General features: G+C 41.3%; 1 protein-coding gene and 1 long non-coding RNA gene across 2 annotated transcripts in view; one reads left to right on the plus strand and one right to left on the minus strand.

Annotated features, from left to right (window-relative positions):
• LOC114647247 (cytosolic purine 5'-nucleotidase) overlaps positions 1-16,710 on the plus strand; it is a 1,192,165-nt gene that overhangs the window by 568,437 nt on the left and 607,018 nt on the right. The window lies entirely within an intron of this gene.
• The window catches only part of LOC127526537 (uncharacterized), a 25,630-nt gene continuing 23,384 nt past the window's right edge, over positions 14,465-16,710 (minus strand). The window contains exon 3 of the long non-coding RNA XR_007934030.1: positions 14,465-15,091. This is a non-coding gene — a long non-coding RNA (uncharacterized LOC127526537). The remainder of the gene's footprint in view (positions 15,092-16,710) is intronic.

Consider the following 16,710-nt stretch of genomic DNA (forward strand, 5'->3'; position numbering starts at 1 on the left):
AAATCCATCTCAACATTCTCATTTCTGCCACATCTATGTTCTTCCCATGTGCTCTGATGATTTGGATAATTGTTTAACATTTTATATGGCACCATTCATGAGAAATAATACCTCAAAGGTATAACATAACACATTCTCAAATGCACTTAATCTGCCCTTGGGTGGTGTAGGAACAAAGCCTATCGTGGTGGCACGAGGGCACTTTGAAGAGTGCAGCTCAAGCTCTCCTATGCACAGGTCAATTGGCAATTCTAAATTAGTCCTAACAAACAAATCTTTGGGATATGGGGGGAAACCCGAGTACCTGGTGCAAGACACAAGCAGACACTGGGAGAATATAATATAAGAAACCTTTCTGACAACATGTTTTCAGTTTGTCATTATATGTTACTGAGTGTAGATTATGGGCAAAATGGCACATTTATCCATTTAAAATTATAACTACAACACAGTAATGTGTGCAGAAAGTGAAGGGACCGAATACTTTCTGAAACCACTGAAAATGTCCCACAAAGACAGTGACTAGTTAGCAGTTCATCTCAAGCTTCCCTGTGCTGTGAGTTAGCCACTTTGACCATTGTGCCATAGTGCCATCTATTTCAAAGGACATTTCAAGGCAACTTGCTTATATAACAGTTGAAAAAGTATTGAGCTATTTGTTAAAATATGTAAGAGCAGCTACATTTAGGTGGTGAAATCAATCAAAGCCTCAAGACGTGAAAACCAGATAATTACTCTTCAGTTTATTAGTATGTTAAAAACACTGAAGCCTCCTCGCCTGATACATCCTTTGTACAAATGTACAAACTCACACTTGAAGGAGCATTTACACAATGCCTGAACAAATCCATTCCAATAACGTGCTTTCAGTTTCCACTGTAGCTAGTGGTCTCTTAGGAAGCAGTGTCTTCTGTAAAAGACAGTTCCTCTCTTCTCCTCCTCACACTAAAATGCCTTCCCAGTATTGCATCACAACTTGGGATTTGAGGTCTTTGATAAACAGAATTATTTACTTCACAACAGCCAAATTGTAATTTTATTAACTTATTGGTTGAGTCACCTGGTGTGGAGCAGTGGTTACTAAAAGAAAAAAGAATCTTACCATAAATATGACATAGCGACAGCCGCAGCACATGAACTTCAGAACAGGTCATTCACCTGAAGCTAAGCCTGTTCAGGCCCGGGGACTCCTTGGATGGGAGACCAACCAGGAAACGCTTGGGTTGCTGCTGCAAGACCAAAAAAAAATTAAAGGAACAGGAGTATAGCATCACATCAATGAAACTTCTGGGCTATTTTGTCTAGTCAGTTAAGCACCAGAGGGGCTTGTTAATCAGTTTCAGCTGCTTTGGTGCACTAGAGGGGCAACAATGAGACGACCCCCAAAACAGGAATGGTTTCACAGGTGGAGGCCACTGACATTTTTCCCTCCTCATCTGTTTTCTCACTAGTTTTGCATTTGGCTATGGTCAGTGTCACTACTGGTAGCATGAGGCGATACCTGGACTCTACAGAGGTGGCACAGGTAGTCCAACTTCTCCAGGATGGCACATCAATACGTGCCATTGTCAGAAGGTTTGCTGTGTCTCCCAGCACAGTCTCAAGGGCATGGAGGAGATTCCAGGAGACAGGCAGTTACTCTAGGAGAGCTGGACAGGGCAGTAAAAGGTCCTTAACCCATCAGCAGGACCGGTATCTGCTCCTTTAGCCAAGGAGGAACAGGATGAGCACAGCCACAGCCCTACAACATGACCTCCAGCAGGCCACTGGTGTGAATGTCTCTGACCAAACAATCAGAAACAGACTTCATGAGGGAAGCCTGAAGGCCTGACGTCCTCTAATGGGCACTGTGCTCACTGCCCGGCACCATGGAGCTCGATTGGCATTTGCCATAGAATACAAGAATTGGCAGGTCCACCACTGGCACCCTGTGCTTTTCATAGATGAGAGCAGGTTCACCCTGAGCACATGTGACAGACGTGAAAGGGTCTGGAGAAGCCGTGGAGATCTTTATGCTGCCTGTAACATTGTTCAGCATGACCAGTTTGGTGGTGGGTCAGTGATGGTCTGCGGAGGCATACCCATGGGGGGACGCACAGACCTCTACAGGCTAGACAACGGCACCTTGACTGCCATTAGGTATCGGGGTGAAATCCTTGGAACCATTGTCAGACCCTATGCTGGTGCAGTGGGTCTTGGGTTCCTCCTGGTGCACAACAACGTCCGGCCTCATGTGGTGAGAGGATGAAGGAATTTATACCACTGACTGGCCCCCACGATCGCCTGACCTAACACCTGTGGGACATTAAGTTTCAGTCCATCCGACGCCACCAGGTTACACCTCAGACTGTCCAGGAGCTCAGTGACGCCCTGATCCAGATCTGAGAGGAGATCCCCCAGGACACCATCCGTCGTTGACGTTGTCAGGTATGCATACAAACACGTGGGGGCCATACAAACTACTGAGTACGATTTGGAGTTGCTGCAATGAAATTTCAGCAAAATGGACTAGCCTGTCACATCATTTTTTCACTTTGATTTTCGGGGTGTCTTTAAATTCAGCACTCTGTAGGTTGATAATTTTCATTTCCATCAAATGATGTGGCATGCTTTCGTTCCTAACACATTACCCAGTCCATATCAGTAGAGATATCCAGCAGGATTTTTTTTCCCATTGAGATCTGATGTGTTGTCAAAGTGTTCCTTTAATTTTTTTGAGCAGTTTATATATACATATGTAAAGTGCTAAAGTCTGTCCATCTTTTGTATGATTACTTGCAAACTACTGGGACTAGAACCTTGATCTTGGTCTTAATCGAAATCTTGTGACCTGACACATTCTGGAAATGCAAATAATTTGAAAAAGTGGCAACATCTGTAAACTGACATGTGCTTGTAGGTTTATCACAGCAAAGTGATCTGCCAACGAAATGACATGGTGGAAAGAGAAAGAACACCAGTGACATCTGCTGAGCATCAAGCAAAATTGTGGAGGTCAATGACATGATGAAGAAAAATACCAGAATAGCAAGAAGAAAAACAGTGCCACTGTCTGCTGACCATAAAGTACGGGATGCAGAAAGATGGGGAAATGAATGAGATTGTCAAATGCGTAATCAGAATTTGTAATGAATTGTGAGTTCTTCTGTGTGTAACAGCTGGCGGAGAGTTTACTGTTCTGCATATCTAGTCTTTCCTTGTGTGTCACACCACCTGCTCCCTAATGTGAAAGGTCCCTTACTTCGCCTTGTTAAAACAGCAGCCTATGTTGAAATGTATTGTATTTACTGATCACCTCATAAGCTTACTCATAAAAAAGAACAATTGTCATGGTTCTTAGAAACAGTCAACAGCATGTGGTAACAAATCTACTTCAAAACATAATTAAAGATGAGGTCATCACAAGATCTTTCACTGGCAAAAAGATTTTTATACCACTAAGGATCTGTCTACTGAGGACCAACAATGCCTTTTAAAATTAAAAAAGACCCTTTCCCCATCCGCCCTGCATTTTCCAATGATCATTAATAAAGCTCAATTAAAAACATTCCAACAAAGTTGAACTTTTTGTTAGATTTGCCTGTACTCTACATACCATTTCCAACAGTCTCTAGATAGGAAGACGTCAAAATAATGATAAAGAACACTTCTGTTTAAGGAAAAGTCAGCTGACATTTTTACACAAGTAGCGTGGTATATAAAGTAGATTTGTAAATATTTCTCTCTGTACATGTTTCTCTTTGGCTTGCATATTTTAGATGTACGACTTTACTTTGCTAGTTATTTTTATGTGATGTATAGTTAATGTATTACTTCATGTTTGTATTTTTATTGTATCTTTCTTTTTTTTTTAATTAAACAATTCTGTCCTTTTTAATTTCCACAGTCCTTGCAAGCCAGTTTTCAGCTTGCTCTGTTGAACTCACTACAGGCAATAAAATACATTATAACTTCTAGAGGAGCTGAAAGAAGTAAATAAATGGAAAATATATAAAGTATCAATAAATCCTTACCTGCTGGTTTCATAGTATTTCTCTGTATTATAAAAAAAAAATCTTAGAAGGTTGGAAGGAGATGAGACCTGATTTTTTCAGAGATAATTTCTAGTTCCGTGAGACGAGACTTTGTGCCAAGAGATTTAACGCCCGGGGCCGGAAATAAAAGACAAAGAGTGGATGACAAAGTAGAACGTCGTAAAAGAATTCAAAAATGTTGGTGCGATACACATGCAGAGCAGGTTAGAAATAATGGAAGTACAAAAATTTGAAAGTCTCAAAAAACTAATAGTAAAGATCGCATTAGCGCAAACAAATCGAAATTATTACTCTGTGAAATAATAGAAGAGCAAAAAGAGATCAAATATATTGTTCGGATTTAAACTTTAAGTTGGAGACTTGTAGATCACATAATTCATGTTGCCATCAGGGAAAAAAAAAGTAGTGGTTCTTCTCAATGAAGAGGCGTATCCGCAAGAATTAATACATTTGTTTTTTGGTGAAAGTGAAATCCTCCGAGAGAAAATTTCAAGCACGCACCCGGTTCAATCATTTCTCATTTGTGTGAATGCTATTGTCTGACACATTTCTTGTAGAGAGAAAGAAACGATATTCACTCACTTGCAGTTATACGTTGCGTTGTCACGATGTAATTCCAAACACAGATTCAAAATTCAATGTGATATTGATGAAAAGGTAAAAGTGAAAAGAGATTGAATATAGATAGATAGATAGATAGATAGATAGATAGATAGATAGATAGATAGATAGATAGATAGATAGATAGATAGATATTGCACTAAATAATAGATAGATAGATAGATAGATAGATAGATAGATACTTTATTAATCCCAAGGGGAAATTCACATTCTCCAGCAGCACCTTACTGATACAAAAAAACAATATTAAGTTAAAGAATGATAATAATGCAGGTAAAAAACAGACAATAACTTTATACAATGTTAATGTTTACCCCCTCAGGTGGAATTGAAAAGTCGTATAGTTTGGGGGAGGAACGATCTCCTCAGTCTGTCAGTGGAGCAGGACAGTGACAGCAGTCTGTCGCTGAAGCTGCTCTTCTGTCTGGAGATGATACTATTAAGTGGATGCAGTGGATTCTCCATAATTGATAGGAGCCTGCTGAGCGCCCTTCGCTCTGTCACGGATGTCAAACTGTCCAGCTCCATGCCTACAATAGAGCCTGCCTTCCTCACCAGTTTGTCCAGGCGTGAGGCATCTTTCTTCTTAATGCTGCCTCCTCAGCACACCACCGCGTAGAAGAGGGCGCTCGCCACAACCGTCTGATAGAACATCTGCAGCATCTTATTGCAGATGTTGAAGACGCCAGCCTTCTATGGAAGTATAACCGGCTCTGTCCTTTCTTACACAGAGCATCAGTATTGGCAGTCCAGTCTAATTTATCATCCAGCTGCACTCCCAGGTATTTATAGGTCTGCACCCTCTGCACACAGTCACCTCTGATGATCACGGGGTCTATGAGGGGTCTGGGCCTCCTAAAATCCACCACCAGCTCCTTGGTTTTGCTGGTGTTCAGGTGTAGGTGGTTTGAGTCGCAACATTTAACAAACTCATTGATTAGGTCCCTATACTCCTCCTCCTGCCCACTACTGATGCAGCCCATGATAGCAGTGTCATCAGCGAACTTTTGCACATGGCAGGACTCCGAGTTGTATTGGAACTCCGATGTATATAGGCTGAACAGGACCAGAGAAAGTACAGTCCCCTGCGGTGCTCCTGTGTTGCTGACCACAATGTCAGACGTGCAGTTCCCAAGACGCACATACTGAGGTCTGTCTTTAAGATAGTCCACGATCCATGCCACCAGGTATGAATCTACTCCCATCTCTGTCAGCTTGTCCCTAAGGAGCAGAGGTTGGATTGTGTTGAAGGCACTAGAGAAGTCTAGAAACATAATTCTTACAGCACCACTGCCTCTGTCCAAGTGGGAGAGGGATCAATGCAGCATATAGATGATGGCATCCTCTGCTCCCACCTTCTCCTGATATGCAAACTGCAGAGGGTCGAGGGTGTGTTGAACATGTGGTCTCAGGTGGTGAAGCAGCAGCCGCTTCATGGTCTTCATCACATGTGATGTCAGAGCAACAGTCTGGAAGTCATTCAGCTCATTAGGACGTGATACCTTTGGGACTAGGGTGATGCAAGATGTTTTCCAAAGCCTCGGGACTCTCCCCTGTTCCAGGCTCAGGTTGAAGATGCGCTGTAGAGGACCCCCCAGCTCCGATGCACAGACCTTCAGCAGTCGTGGTGATACTCCATCTGGACCCGCTGCTTTGCTGGCCCGAAGTCTCCTCAGCTCTCTGCTCACTTGCACTGTTGTAATTATGGGTGGGGATGTCTCTCCTATGCTGGTATCAGCAGAAGGATTTGTGGAGGGTGCAGTACTCTGAGGTGAGAGTGAGAGTGTGTTAGGGTGGTCAAACCTGTTAAAGAAGTTGTTCATTTGGTTTGCTCTCTTCACGTCTCTCTCGATGGTGGTACCCCGCTTCGAGCTGCAGCCAGTGATGATCTTCATCCCATCCCACACTTCCTTCATGCTGTTATTCTGCAACTTCTGCTCCAGCTTTCTCCTGTACTGCTCCTTCGCTGCCCTGAGCTGGACTCGGAGTTCCTTCTGCACGCGCTTGAGCTCATGCTGATCACCGCCTTTGAAAGCCCTTTTCTTCTGGTTCAAAAGGCCCTTGATGTCACTTGTAATCCAATGTTATATATAATGTTGAATATATGGACATAGGTAATATGACAGAAGTGCGCCGTGCAAAAAGCAGATCACATGGTGCAGCAGCAGCAAGCCAGCAGCTGATCGAGCAAAAAGGAGGTAAAAAAAAAAACTGTATGTGTTTCCCATTGGATCACCATTTAAGAGGGGATTTTGGAGGAGCGACTGCGTCTCCTTGGGGTGCGTTTAGCCCCCCTCTTCACAACGCAAGCGGCAGAGAATGAGAATTGGCTGGCGCATAGCGCAAGCTGGGGGATGGAGGTTTGTGGACGAGAGAAGCCCCCTAGTTTTATATAATCATTTCAGATAAGGAAGACTGAGTTTTGTGGTAATGTCACTGTACTTTGTAACATAACACTAATGGCCCTATACACCAACAAACCTGCACTGTAGGATTTTGATCTTGACTTGCTTTGTCAGTTTGTTTTGTATTTTTTGGATTTCAGTTTGGTTTCACTGTTTTGATGTTCAAATACTTGGCTCTCCAATCTCACAACAGAGACCATATGTCAATGACATATCCTGCATGTAGCAATATTACGCTTTGATCAATTGAATTACAGTGCATGTTCCATATTAGTAAAAGACGGGATTGCATACAAGCTTAAAGGGTGGGTCCCTGAGAAGGTTCGCTAAATAACCCGATCAATTAAACCTGGTAACATCAAGGTTTGCTCAAGCAGCTAGGCCAGTATTTCACAACCTTTTTCTGTGGTGGCACACTTTTTGTAACCAAAAACATTGCAAAAACATTTGGTTTAGCAAACTAAATCAAAAACATCCCAAAGCACACCATTATTCCACTAACCACAAACACATCATATCTCAAACATGTCCTCAACTGTCCAAAGGGGAAAGACTACCAGAGAAGCTGGTAAAACAGCAGCTTTGAGATCAGCGTTTACAGACACAGCACTTACTGAGCACTTCGGGTGCTTCTCCCAGCTGTTTCGTCACTTTGCCCACCCATCTCTGCAACTCATATGCCCACTATTCACCAGCCCTGTGAGACATGCTGACAACCACACACCCAGGGCAGACGGACTCTAGCAGCCAGGAGACGAGTCCAAAGTACTCTAAGTGCTGTGCCCACAGTACGACATATTGATCATGGAGCTGCTTTTATGCCAGCTTCTCCATGTAGTTCTGTGCTCCTCTGACAGGTCTCCACCACCTTAGGTTCAGACCCTGGTGTGCTACACTATTATTTCCATGGCACACTTGGGTAGCTCTCATAGCGCACCACTGTGCCACGGCACACTGGTTGAAAATCACCGAGCTAGACCAAAATGTTCAGAAAGAATCACAAAATGCAACCAGACCTGCTTCACAGACAGTGGACAGGCTGTCTGTCTCAATTTGGACTTTCTTTCACACTCTCCACTCACCAAAAGAATCCTGTAAGCCTAAGTGCCTGGTTCATTCACTGATGACTCTAGAGCTTCTTTCATTACGTGGGTGCATTTTCGGCATGATCTGGACGTGCCTCAAACTTTCTAAAGTGAGATCAATTCTAACCACTACTTTCTACATTTGAGTATGACTTCGAGTATGTAGATACATTACAAAGTACAAAATTATACACATCTTAGGTCCCAGCATTTCAGCATGTCCTTCCTTCAGATTATGTAAAATGTTAAAAGATGATTTATGCCTATGTACTTTCAATCTACACAAAATTATTGGTAAATAAAATGTTATTGGGCAAAAGAGAAGGCTCACCAATCATGTCCTGCAACTCCTTACTTTCAACAATTATTTGATTGGCTGTAACAAGCCTTGGAGTGCAGAAGCCCACTTCTTGTGCCATCTCAATTAGGTTTTTCCAACACAGGGCTCCACCAAGGCCAGAGGCGTAGCTAGGGTTTTCAGCGCCCGGGGACAACTGAGATTTTGCGCCCTCTCCTGTTTGCCAAAATGCAATGGGGAACATCAATTTGGCGCTCCCTGGATGCTGCGCCCAGGGACAGATGTCCCCCCTTGCAAAGCTACACCACTGACCAAGGCATTCCACTAAAAACATAAAGAGCAGCTATAAAATAAACATATGCATTAGTAGGATATTACAGAGTGATATACACAGTCTGTCTTTTATGAGAAATTGGAGAGAAAATATGTGAAACACCCCAAAGCTCTTGGCAGACAACAGCTACAAAATAACATTTTGTGCTTTTTTTTTACATTTTATTGAATTTATTAAAAACAAGTAACATTCCATAGAAGCAAGTCAAACTAAACAAAACTAAGTTCAAATCAAATGAGAAAGCGAGCAAGGTCAAAAAAATGGGACAAAAATCCTTTTCCCCAATTTAAATGCTTATTCTAAAATATTATTGCTTAGATCCTGCCAGATTTTAAAAATGTTTTGCACACATCCTCTAAGTGAGAATTTGATTTTTTCCAATTTGAAATAATATATAACATCAGTTACCCACGAAATAAAAAGAGGAGAGTTAGGATTCTTCCAGTTTAGCAAAATAAGTCTACGTGCCAATAATGAAGTGAAGGCGATCATAGTTTGTTTGTCCTTCTCCACTTTAAGCCCATCTGGGAGTCCACCAAACACAGCTGTTAGTGGATTAGGAGGGATTGGGACACCAAGGCTGTCTGACAGGCATTTAAAGATTTTGGTCCAGAATGATGGTAATTTGGTGCAGGCCCAAAATGTGACCCAGTGAGGCTGGAACTTGATTTCAAAATTTGCATCTTGGATCTTGCCCTGGAAACATTTTGGACAATTTTAAATGAGACAGATGTGATCAATAAAAGATTTTAAGTTGAATAATTGTATGCTTTGCTCCTTTTCTGAAATGTTGAGTAAGAGATCCTTTTTCAACTGTACTCTGGGATCTTCGAAAGGGAGTTTAAAATGTTTTTATATATTACAGAAAAGCTGTCTGAGTTGTCAAGACTAATCAATAGGTGGGAGGTGAGGAAAACTGGGCAGGTTTTGTTTAGCAAAGCTTTGTGATTTGAAGGTAGTGAAAGAAGTTTGTTGATGAAAAGTTAAATTTGGATTGTAATTGTTCATAGGATGCGAAGACATTATCTATGTACAAATCTGTTAGTGATTTAATCAGATTTTGTTTTTTTTCCTCCGGCACATCTGGAGTTTTTTTTTCTGTCCTCCCAGCCATATGACTTTATTCTTTGTTACTTAGTATTGCCTAATCTTATTTTTGCGTTCTGACTGAGGCTACTTATTAATAATACAAAAGGGGAAAGTAGAGCAATATATTACTCTACCAAGACAAAATAATTGGCATAGTCGGCAGGATTTTGGGGTAACCATGTTTTGCACCCTGTTTGCAAATACTGTTAATGTATATGTGTGTGTATTGTGGCACCCAGATGGGAGTGGTACCCAGCTGGGACGCCCAGGAAGAGCAGAGGAGGGCTTGTGCCTCCTCCAGACCACGAGGGGGCAACCGCCCTAGTTCCTTTGGGGGCCACGGGTACGGAGCTGGGAAGCTCAACCCTGTAGGGGCCCGTGGCCACAGCCAGGGAGTGCCCCAATGCCTTGGGGACCCTGGACCTCAGCACTTCTGCCATACCCGAAAGTGCTGAGGGGAAGACAAGCAGGGACACCCGGAGTGCTTCTGGGGATGCAGCCGGCACTTCCGCCACACTGGGGCGTGTCAGTGGGACATTGCCGGAACACACCTGGAGCACATCCGGGTGCTTATAAAAGGGCCCGCCTCCCTTCATACAATGACTTGAGTTGGGAGAGAAGAGAGGACGAGGTCTCTGTGGGGTATTGGGGTTTGTGAGCGTAATTATAAACATGGAAGACCTCAATAAACGTGTGTGGGGTAATACAAATGCGTCTGCCTGTCTGTGTCTGGGTCAAATTCCACACTATGTATCTGAATGTTAGGGCACCTAGTGTACAAATGTGGTGGAAGTAAAACATTGTTTGGTTGCTGAATGGAATATAACCAACAAAGTGTAGAGACCTCATGTTTGTCACAAGGACACCGGCATGTTTGTTAGTGCTGGTGGTAGTGAGTCCCTAATTAAAGTGCTAGAGAGTGGTGGGACATGCATGCGTCATTCATACGGCACTTATTTGTTTAGGATCTTTGTGTATGTATGTATATGTTTGCAGTGGCAAAAGTAGGCCAACCCATAACGAAGTTGGCAAATTGTATTAGAGTAGCATTGTAAACTCAGAAATGCCTACATTTATATTAAAGTCAGCCATCTTCCAGCGGAGTGGCAGAGGTAAGCAGGCTAAAGCTAGGAAATGGAAACCTGTAGTTCAGGTAGAGAAAACAGAAGCTGAGCTGAGCATGCCACAAAATGGAAGGGGGCTGGAAAGATTAAAATCAGGAAAACAGAAATCTGGTAAAAAGAAGACTGCTGCTGTTATAAGAGGCGTACTATCTTTTATTATTGGTAACAAGGAAGGTCATTATGAAAAAGAAAATAAAGTGGATGAAAGTGAAAATGGAATGTTGTGTGAAAGTTTTGAAAAATGTAACAGTTGGTGTGAAAATTGTGAAGTGCTACCATGTAGAACACCCACTGCTAAAGTGAAAAGCAGTGAAAGCAGGGGAAAAAAGGAGAGAAAACCACCTGTGGTGAAAGTTAGGGCAGTAGTAACAGCATCTGACTGGAACCCTAAAACATGGGTGGGTGACTTACATGAGACAGATGAGAACTCAGAAAAAGAGTGGGAATGTGAGTGTGAGCAAAAGCAGAGGGATTAAAAGAAGCGAAAACAGAAAGGGTATTTCCTTCCATTATTCTCCACTGCACCACAATCTCCAGGTAATTCTGAGGTCTGTCCAGTATTTAAAGAACATGCTACACTGATAGACATTTCACCACTGTTAGGAAAGGTAATCACTGCTGCAATGAAATTTGATTTAGGAAAAAGGAATCAGGTAGAAGGCAGAGAAGCTGGTGAGTTTGTATGGCAATTGTTGACTGAAGGGCATGAAATGGATAATGGCATAATGGTACTGAGTGAAGAAAGTGAGGAATTTAAACAAGGAACAATGGAAATGAAAGGAATTCAAGTGTTTGTGTGTGAAAGGTCTAAAAGTGCTAGTGCTAGTGCAAGAATGACGGAGTTGGAAAGAAAGTGCACCAGTTTAGGAGTTGGTTTGAATGAAACAGGACAAGCCAAAGAACAAAGGATGGGGGATGGTGCCGCAGGAAGGTTTACAAACTCAGGCAGCAAGTCAGGAATGCACAGGGGTGTGAAGGTCCTAACAGCTCTGCTGGGCCCAGCAGTAATTAAAAAGCACACACACTTAGGTTCAGTGATTCGAAACCTGACTGACCAGTTGTTTAAAAAGACAGCCTATGGGACTCCATGCAATAAAATGGAGAAAAGTGAGCTGGTCTTGAGTAAAGAACAAAGGCCAGTTTTAGGAGAGATGCTGGATTTAGCACTCGGATTCTGGAGAGGTTTTAGCCCACACTTTCAGGTAGCAGTTACCATAAAATAAAAAAAGGACACACAGGCAATGAAAAAAAAATAGAAGGGTCGCGCAGGAAGACAGGAAAGGGAAAATAGCTATTTCTATTTCAATTTCCTGATCTTTTGCAATAGTGCTACTTCTATTGTAGGGTTATATGCACTTTGTGTTGGTGCAGGTAATAAATAGTGAAGGCAATTAGCAGAGTAAAATCTACGCAGGAGATCGGGTTACAACTAGCACATTGGAGCAGAGTGGCATTGGTGGCCAAGCTGTTACAATGAATGCCTGGAAGCAAAGTTTGAGTGTTGGCACCAGGTCGACAACCAAGAAGATGAGATGGACAGAAACTGCTTTGTCACCTTCCATTTTGCAGACCTACCTACATAGCGGAACGGATAAAGAAAGCGGAAAAGACCAAAGGCAAAGACAAAGACATGAAGAAGAACTGAAGAGACTGGGGTTTAAGTGAGTAACAAGTCCACAAGGCACATAATAATAGGACTAGTCACAATAGCTATAGTTTAAAAGAAAAGGTTTGTTCATTACTGCAGAAAATTTATATTCCAAGGGGTGGAAACTGAACAAACCAGTTAGGAATGCCAAAATAAGGGGATTCATTTTGGGTTCATAAAGTATAGATTCTGGGTACTAATTAATTAAGTGGGATAATTAATATAATTAATACTATTATTAAAGAACGGTATACTGAGCAAATTGGTGAAGCAGGTGCAGCTGGTACATTTGCAAGTCATATGGGCTCCGATGTTTAAGTAAAGTTTAATTGGGAAAATATGGAAGCCCTGCTGAGATTGTTGGCTGTGATACAGGCAGAGGACCAGTGAGTCAATTCTGAACCAAGGTGTTTAGTACAGCGAGTATGCATATGGTGAGCAAACAACTCTAGGGGTGGCCTACAGGGGGAATGATGAGAGTTGCATAGCTGTGATGTCTCATGGTGGTGATGCCAGCCTATACTGGTAAAGGCTGATGGCAGTCAAAAGTTGCACCATGGGTAGAAAATCACAAAAGGCAACTGTCGACCTTAAATGTGTGAAGAGGGACCACAGATGTTGGTTCATGAACAGTTTATGCAACGGCACATGTGCTCTCACTTGGGCAGAAGTAGTTATACTGGCACCTGTGGTAGTTTACCTTTCAAATTTTGATGTTAATTGTACAGCTGCATATGCTTAAATGGATAGTTTGGGACAGGAGTCTAATTAGCAGTTAGACACAAAACCAGTACAGATTAAGAAAAGAATTCACACAATAGACTTAAATTGCAGTGGGTTAGGTTAGTGAAAGGTGTGGACTTGTCTCATTTTGAACCACCAGATCTGATGACATATGAAGACTGCAGAAAGCTAAAGTAACAGTTGAAGCAATCCGGAGCAGATACAAGTCATCAGGAGCGCATCCAAGTTCTTCAGATTGTCTTTGAAATAAAGAAGATATGTAATGGACAAATGGTCACACACAAATTTTAACACTGGGAGAACAAATACTGCATATCAAAGCACAAGTCAACAGACTCTTCAAACAATTAAGACTGTTTAATTATAATATAAAGACATTGTACAAAAGCTTTATTGGGGTGGAGTGTTGTGATGTGAGATTTTGCATACAAGTTGATAAATATTTTGTATGTCTTTATTTGTAACTTAGGCAAAGCAATGTAATATTAGTGTTACATTAATGAAAAGCATTCATGTTTACAACCCTCAAACCCCCCACCTCTTTCAGGAATGGGTCTCTTTGAATTTTACAACAGAGTTGGTGGGGGGGAGTGTCTGAAACACGTTTGGTAAGTGTTTCTCTGAAGTCAATGTCAATGTCAATTTATTTATATAGCACATTTAAAACAACATAGTAATGCTGTGGCCAAAGTACTTTACAATAAAAGAAGAAAAAAAACATATAATTAACATAAATAATATAAACAGAAATAAAATATATGAACATAAAATAAAATACATAATAAATAGAAGTAATGTTATATACATAAAAAATAGAAGTAATGTTATATAATCGCAAAGAGGAAACCATCAGTATTACTGAAGGTCACGGAATGCAAGTGAATAGAAATGAGTCTTTAGTCTTGTTTTGAACAGTTCAATTGTAGACAAGTTTGCCCAGTTCAGAAGCATGTCATGGTCTTTTTGAAAAAATTTTTTTGCCTCCTCAGTGTCTGCCAGTCTCCACATTTCAGTGTCTTCTGCAAATTTCACATTTGCTAACTATACTGGAAACATTAATATAAATCAGAAAAGGTAACGGTCCCAGCAGAGACCCCTTAGGGACTCCACTGATGACTCCACTCTCCTCTTATTTGTACTCTTCGTCTGCTGTTAGTTAACCAAGTTGAGATCCACTTTTACGGGTCAAAATCAATCTTTAGTGTAGGACTGCATGAAACGATTTTTGAAAGTCTACGTAAATTATGTTGTATGCTTTGTTTTTGTCAGCTATTTGTTCAAAAAATTTAAAAAATTTGTTTGGCAGGATCTTCCTTTCATAACACATATTGGCGGTTATTCAGTATATCTTTTCATACAGGTACTTTTATAACTTATTGTCTTTCACAAGGCATAAAGATAAACTAATAGTCAGTCAGACATTTGCATATGTTAAGGAGAATCAAAGCTGTTAAATAAATAAATAAATAAGATAAAGGGTTTCAGATTTCACAAGACTCAGAGTACAGAGTAGAAAACTGCTACAACAGCAATACTACCCTCATACTTCTACTATAAAGTTCAGTAAACATTAACTTGCCCCTTACCTGCTCCACTATCATGTCAATACCTATCACTCGACCTTTCCCCCCAACCTGCTGGCTCAGGAGAAAGCAGTCACGTCCAGCTGAGATCCAGCACACTGCACCACCATACTACAGCCACAGTACCTATGGACAAAGAAGCATAGGCAGCCATTAGCAGGCCATGAATTTCACGACTGTAACACGTTGCACTTTAGTTCATTCACCTTCATTGGTTTATAAAGGATGTTTGACTTTCAAACCAATTTGGGAGCCCAAAATTGTTAAATCCAGAACGTTACAATGGAACATGAGAAAAGGTTTTAACTGGAACAGGCCTTTAATGATTGCTAATTATTTTTCACCTCATAATTTAATAAAGTGTCATGTGCATATATCTTACCTGCAGCTTCGGGTATAGTTGCCTTCTTAGCACAACCTCCACTATGAAAATGAGAAAACTTTGCTGTGAGAACAGAGGGCAAGGCAGCAAACAATCATGCTTGGTAGGTTACTTGAGTCAAAGCAAAGGAGCAAACCTTCACAAAAACCTGACAAGCACAGCACTAAGAAAAGCAATAATGTTAAACTGAAATTCAAAAACAGGCACAGGGTCACATAATAATTTATTTAACAAAATCAGGCAAAGAAATCAAAAAACTCTAGACTAAAAAACAACAGGAGAGCAAAAAAAAAACAACAAAAAACTAGGCAAATAATTGTAGAAAGATTGAGCTGCAGGCTGCTGCTGGCTTCCTGGTTTACTTCCCCTGCTTTTCCCATCACAAGACAGCAGCGTGACTTGTGCTGCCTGGCAGCTAATCCTGATCAGAGGAGCAAAGGGAGAGTCCCAGGTGAAAACTGACATGCTGACATAGTCCTCTCCTTGGGTGGGAGCTAAAAGGAGGAACATTAGGAGTGTTTAGGGACAGGTCCCTGTATAGCAAGGGTCTCCAACTCCAGTCCTGGAGAGCTACTGTGGCTGCAGGTTTTCATTCTAACCCTTTTCTTAATTAGTGACCAGATTTTGCTGATAATTAACTCTTTGCCTTAATTTTAATTGATGCACAACTTAAGACTCAGGTCCCTTAATGATTTCTTTTTTCCTTAATTAGCAACCAAACAATATTAAGACACAAAATGTACCAACACATAAACAACAACCTGCGTCCATCACACAATAACTGAAAATACAGAAAGGTGAAGGTGTCAGTAATGTTGATCTGCTCAGGCCCACAAAGCACTTTGACAGCCTGTGCTCTTAAAAAAGAAAATCAACAGTTTTGGAAATGTCTGCCATGGCAGAATGAGTGCCATGGAATTAAATAATGGGTTTAATTAGCAACGAGAATTGGCTTCAAATTAAGAAAATGAATGAAGTGAAGTTGGTTGGAGTTTGAGGCCCCAACTTAGCTGGTCATCTGTTGGCTCACTTCACATCAAATTTATGTTTAGGTGCCTGTTGTGATGTAAGATTTAGCATATAACTTGATAAATATTTTGTATGTCTTTATTTGTAATTTAGGCAAAGCAATGTAATATTAGTGTTACATTAGTGAGAAGCATTCATGTTTACAACCCCCCCCCCTTTTAGGAATGGGTCTCTTTGAATTTTACGACAGAGTTGGGGGAGGATGTGCCTTAAACCACTTTGGCGAGTGTTTCTCTGTTAAAGTCTTTCAATCCCCGCAAGGAAGCCAGTCTACCTAACATATGGTCTTGGGGGGTGGCAGCTGTTAAGATGTTCTGTTCCCCCATTGGTCTGA

This window comes from Erpetoichthys calabaricus, chromosome 2 (genome assembly GCF_900747795.2).
Source record: "Erpetoichthys calabaricus chromosome 2, fErpCal1.3, whole genome shotgun sequence".
Lineage (NCBI taxonomy): Eukaryota > Metazoa > Chordata > Cladistia > Polypteriformes > Polypteridae > Erpetoichthys > Erpetoichthys calabaricus.